The 6,000-nt window shown below is 34.6% G+C and overlaps 1 protein-coding gene across 1 annotated transcript in view; it reads right to left on the reverse strand.

Moving 5' to 3' along the window:
• Window positions 1–6,000, reverse strand: part of px (MAP7 domain-containg protein plexus) — a 182,321-nt gene extending 176,321 nt beyond the window's left edge. The window contains exon 1 of the mRNA XM_076129511.1: window positions 5,695–6,000. The gene's annotated coding sequence lies outside the window, so the exon portion shown is untranslated. The remainder of the gene's footprint in view (window positions 1–5,694) is intronic.

Genomic DNA, 6,000 nt, shown 5'->3' on the forward strand with positions numbered 1-6,000 from the left:
TAGGTTCTTTAAATAGGAGTATTTTACCTTAATTTGTTCTCTGATAACATGTTAATCATCTGTCGGATGATGATTCGGGCGTAGTTAATTTAGTAACTATTGTCTACGCATCAACGCATCATCGATTAAATGTAGTATAAGGTTGAACGTGTTAATATCTATTTCTCAGTTTTAGCGTCACGCGACTGATAATACGCGACGCATTTTCCGTGAGACATGAACCGACCCTTAATCAACATAGCGGACTACCATCCACACAAATAATAAGATCAGAAAACCTACCGTTTTCGCTGTACTGTGTGCTTTAAATCTGTAGAAACCGCTTAAAAGTTGTAATAAAGCATTTTACTTTATAATAACCGTAAAAATAAACGATAATTAAATTTGAAGAGCAACAAAACATTGTAAGCGAAGGTGTTAAAGGTGAGACCCAAGACCTTTGACATAGTTACCTAACAAAAACTTAATAATGATTATGTTAATTGATTAAAATCGTATGCATTTTAACATTTAGCACTATATTTTACGACCATGACAGAAATTTCTTTTTGACCTGTTATCCTACTTGAGTAACGAACCCGGCGCGAAGTGATGCTGTTTGAAATGATGACAAAATGTAAAGATCCGTCGAGTTTCTTCCCTACCAAACTACTTACCTACGTAAGGTAAGACGTAGTTTCGATTTCGATCGTCACTCGTGTGAAAAAACACCTTAAATCTTTAAAGGAAGGTTTCAGGTTACGTAAAACCTAAATGTCTTTTCCGCTTTCGCCAGTCGTGATCAGTAAGACCTAAGCCTATCATGCCTACCACACATTATTTCTCCTTAATTGACAATAAAAAATCCACGAATTATTTAGCAAACTAATAAAAAACAAAGCAATATTTTCCATACCAAAGAGTTTTACCATATTTTTTGTTTCACGCATCTTAATTGGCAGCTATTTTTGCGTTCTTAAAACTGTTTGCACATGGTAAAATATCGTCTGTCGGTATGTTTATTGCAATAAAATTATTTAAACAATTTATTGTTTGAAAACATTTTGCGGAGGTATGTGAAAGCGTTATTTTTCTTTAATAAGAAGGCGATGTGGAAACACGTCTGTTGAAATCAGTTGGAAATATTCTTGCAATAACTACTTTTAGTAATGATGAGTAAGTTTGCAATAGAGCATGAATACTACATTGTTCGTACAATCATATTTTGCAAATTATGTTCCTTTAGCTATAAAAAGTTTGGTCAGAGCTGCAATAATTTTGGTTTGATTTACGTTACATATTGATTGCTCAACATTTACAGGTCAGAAATTTCATAGAGAATTTATGACTTTAACAAGCATCATCTACACAGGCCCAATAAAGCTAACAAATAGTCTAATTCGGACAGTTTTACATCAAACGTTCACAATGAATTCCACGCCATCGAACTTTTGCTGAAACCACATTTGCCAGCGCGTAGCGGACATCGGCAAATTCGTTGGTCGGTCCGGTAGACCTGTGTCGCCACACTACGTGCGTATAGTCAGGTACATGCACGTGTTCCCTAGACTGCAAATCAAGCGATATTAGCGCGTACACAGCTTATATTCACGAAGTACATTTATAGACTCGAATGGGCTCGATAAGGCACGTTTAGGTTAATACGAGACTTATATCCGCCCAAAATATAAACGTTTGCAAACTATTATTCATAAGAAAACTCCCCAACGAATATTGGCAGATTGTGCAACATCATTGACCACTGTGGGAAGGCTCATGAGTTCGAATGCCGCATGGCACACATTTATAATGTGATCCACAATAAGGTAGATTTAAAATCTAGTTGTCTTGGGTCTGATGGGGTAGTATGTTATGTTCTTCGACTAACTTTGTCATGAGAGTTTTTATTACGTTTCAGACAGAGCAGAAATTCAGAAGTTAAACATTATGCATCGGACATGTTTATTGCGTCTTGTAGGTGTAATACTGTCTCAGCTATTCTGCACCAGTCGTGATGTTATGAAGTCATCTTAGTAAATACCTCGTTATGTTTACGCATGCAAATCATCGCTCGTTCACTGCGATAATAAAATTGCCGCGTCATATTATAGTTGCTTGGTGCGTAACGACATATAGAATATAAAAAATATGACCGTCTAATTGTAAAACAAGTAGCGGCCCCGGCTTAGCCTGGGTTTGGCTAATTTGCACAAACATGTTGTGAGTAGAAGGAGCTGAATCTAACTGATATAATGTAGGTATCTATCAAATACCTAGTGTAAGATTTTTCAAAAACGTTCAGTGATCCCGCTTTCTTTCCCATATGATGGGTAATTGGTGTTAAGTAATTAAGTGTAAGAAAATGTCTCATCCAGGGTTTGGATTGGGAAAAACCCTGGATGAGCCATTTGCACATGCACAGCACAAAGATATTGTAAGTAGAAGGTACCAGTCTGATATAGTGTTTATATCTATCAAATGATGAAGAATTTTATTAAATATGTCCTGTGGTTTCGGAGATTATGCCCGAATTTCCAATTCTTGCTCTCTTTACCACCGGGTGAGTAATTGACGTTAAGAAACAAAGTGGATATTGGCAAAGGTAAATGGATGTATGGTCGTCCTGGTATAGATAATTAATGAAGGTAATAGAAATAAGATAATGAATCCGAGGTCCGGAATTAAAATTACGAAAATAAAGCCCTATATCTCCTTTGAAATTTTTGTTTAGGTAGGATTGCTATAAACGAAATTAAGGTTTTAGGGTCAAAATTAATATTGCGTAGCAACTTCGGTCAAAATTTTACACGAGTTTAGAAACGCCGATAGCTACGTGTACCAACTCACTCTAGACAGTCAAAGACGGTATTTGCGTAACAAGTCTAGCAAGCTGTATGTCCTTCACAAAGGTCACATAAGGGGTGAAGAGATCCGGGCTATATTTAACACAGGATGACCAAAATAGAAGCTGCATAAATAGAGTGACCTGAGAAAACTAGAATTTGAACTCGTAAACATAAAATATAGTTATTTAGGTCAAAACATTTGGGTAATAAACATTTCAGTTTATAGGAAGATGGTACAGGGTGTGAAAATTTTGAATTACGAGTCATATCATGTTCTCGCTTGCGTGCGTCAGTGGTTTCGGCTCGCAAAGATTAGATCTGCATGATGCTTGATGTAATCTAACTAAATCAAGGTGTTTTAGTGATCAATTTCTCTCTTTTATGATGCAATAAATACGTGTACTATGCGAAAATAATATAAAATAACAAGATCGAAACTGGTGGAGTAGTTTGGGAGAGACCTTTGCCTGATAATGGGACTGTATACTACTGAGGTTTTTGACTACAGATACATTTAAAAATCTCACTCAAATAGCCTATGAGTTCTTAAACACAGTACAAAAAGCATTAAATAATGTACAGTTACTAGATATGTGTTAACAAATCTATCAAAACATTTACACACATTCATAAACAATTAATAGCAACAGTAAGTGTTTAATATCTTTCTTCATTAACATCTTACAATAATAATACTCTGTTCAAACTTCAAACAGACTTGGAGAGTAGTAGACATGTATCATGAAGAAAAAACCTATAATTTTCATAAATTTTTGACAAGCAAATTTGCAAACTAAATTTTTTAATGTCAGTGCTGTTACATACATACAAACATACATTTATAAAAGCATGCCCTTTATCCAGCAGAGGTAAGCAGGGACCATAAAACATCAATTGTCAGTGCCATTAATTTTCTGAAGAGACATTTAAAATGGTGTACACATCTGTATTTCTATTTTAGTTAACAGTACAGTCCATGAGGTGTAGACCATCTTAATTAGTTCTTAATAGACTCCCTAAAGAGTAAATAACTTAAAATATGTGGCTAATTAATGTCAAGAAACTTTAAGCAGCCATTTCGGTGTATAATTGTATCTCTGGCAATTAGTTGACAATTACTAGGTGAAAAACACCTGACAAATAGATAGTGACTTACGCAGTAATTATAATTACTTTCCTAATTGCCTTACTTATGGCTCAGTTAAGGTCAAAGATTAATAGATCAATGACATTTTTTATTTCTGGAGTTAATTTCTTGCCAATTATCAGGTAAATACTAACTTAAAACTGCATCTCTGCATGCATTATTTTCAAATGAAAATAGTAGCTTAAGTGCACAATTCATCAAAATTGATACAGTGGTTTTGGCATGAAAGAAGGACAAATAGACAGACATCAACATTCAAATATTGGTAAAGATTTTAGTGGCTAATTTTAAGTGAATATCAACTCATGGTAAATTTTAGTGATTAATTTGGACATAAATCAAACAAAACAAAATGGTTCTAATTGTATGCTTACTTTTTCATGGTATAATGTTACAAGCTAATTACAGTTAGATTGCCAATTTAATAAATATTATAGAATCAATTCAGAAAGATACATAAGTGCATTACTAGATGTGTTTGTATAAACATAAAAGCAGTGTGGGAAAGGAAATGCAATGTTTCCTGTGCAATGTCCATAGGTTTGTTTTGATGAATGTGGCATAATTATAACTGAGAGGTTTATAGGAGATGGAGGAAAATAATGGACATTGATTGAAGCATTATAAATGTATAGTTTTGTATGAATTTGGTATTAGAAAAAGCATTATAAGGTTTGCTATAGTCAGGATAAGTGAAATGTGATTTTGCTCTAAGATTTTTGTACAGGGGTGTCCACTTACAGCATTCCTAGGTCATAAAAAACTACCTTCATGTTTTGAACTTCAATCTTGGCTAGAGGTTTCATGGTAAATTGAAACCATCATTATTGTAGAGGGCCATTGGTGTGACCAAAAAATATGGGAAATTAATATGTTTTGCACTTCTGCATTCTTAGAAGTGGTGAGCAAATTAGGTTAGAATTTGATGAATGTTTTTTTTTTCACTTCTGTCACTATGTCATAGTTTTTGGCACATATCCATTAGTGATGAAATGAATTTTAAGTAAATAAACAAATTTAGGGGTAATATAATTGGGTCAGTACAGACTGAACAATAAACTTCTTCGAATAAAAAAGTGTGCACGAAAATGATACGATGTCGCTGGCGTCATTCGAGCCCCTACGCGTAGAAAAACAAAGGATTCGTGGGCTTGTGATTGGGTAGCCCGTGTGTTTGTCACTCACAAACTATCTCGAAAACATCGAGTTGTTTATCAAACTAGTCGAAAATATTCCTAAATGTTTTTACGACTGGCAGATTATAAGATAAAACGTCTAAAATATCAGAACAACTGCGCGTTGGCTGACTTCGTGTAAAAATGTCGAAAAAAAAATTGTTATTCGAGAACGTACAATGTTGACACAGCAGATAACGACATTCGGTAATGTAATCATCGTTTTAACTACACAGAGACAATCTACACCGAGTATTCATTAGTAAAACATCTGTTAGAAAACTAACAAACGCAAAAACATACAATAGCATCGTTTTTTCGACTTTTTTAACGGTATAACCTGGTCACAGGAGGAAAACGAGCCTCTCTGGCCGTGAGACGGTAACAGCTGTGACCAGACCGAGCACCGGCGAAGCGCCGGCTTTACGAACAGCCACGCCACTGAAAACCCTATATAGGCAAATAGGTTACAGTACTGACGAAATTTTTCAACCCACTTTTACACGCCAATTTTAACTACATTAACATAAAAAAATATCAGACTTACGTTATAACACAGATATCATCCAACAACAAGCGTCATAGCGATCCAAAAACTTGTATCACTGCATAAATAATCACAATTCAACAAGGAACATTTTGTACCATCCAACGTAAGATTACACAAACTACTATAAAAACATTAATAACTCATAATATATTGCACAAAAACTTTCTCCAGGCACATACACAAAACAATGATAATATTTAAAACGTTATTATCACAATTTTAAACGAAATATCACAAACGGATATCACTTTTCTACTTGTCCTTGCGTTCACATAAATTGGCAGCCATCTTGCGTTCGTATGA

This window comes from Anticarsia gemmatalis, chromosome 22 (genome assembly GCF_050436995.1).
Source record: "Anticarsia gemmatalis isolate Benzon Research Colony breed Stoneville strain chromosome 22, ilAntGemm2 primary, whole genome shotgun sequence".
In the NCBI taxonomy this organism is placed as follows: domain Eukaryota; kingdom Metazoa; phylum Arthropoda; class Insecta; order Lepidoptera; family Erebidae; genus Anticarsia; species Anticarsia gemmatalis.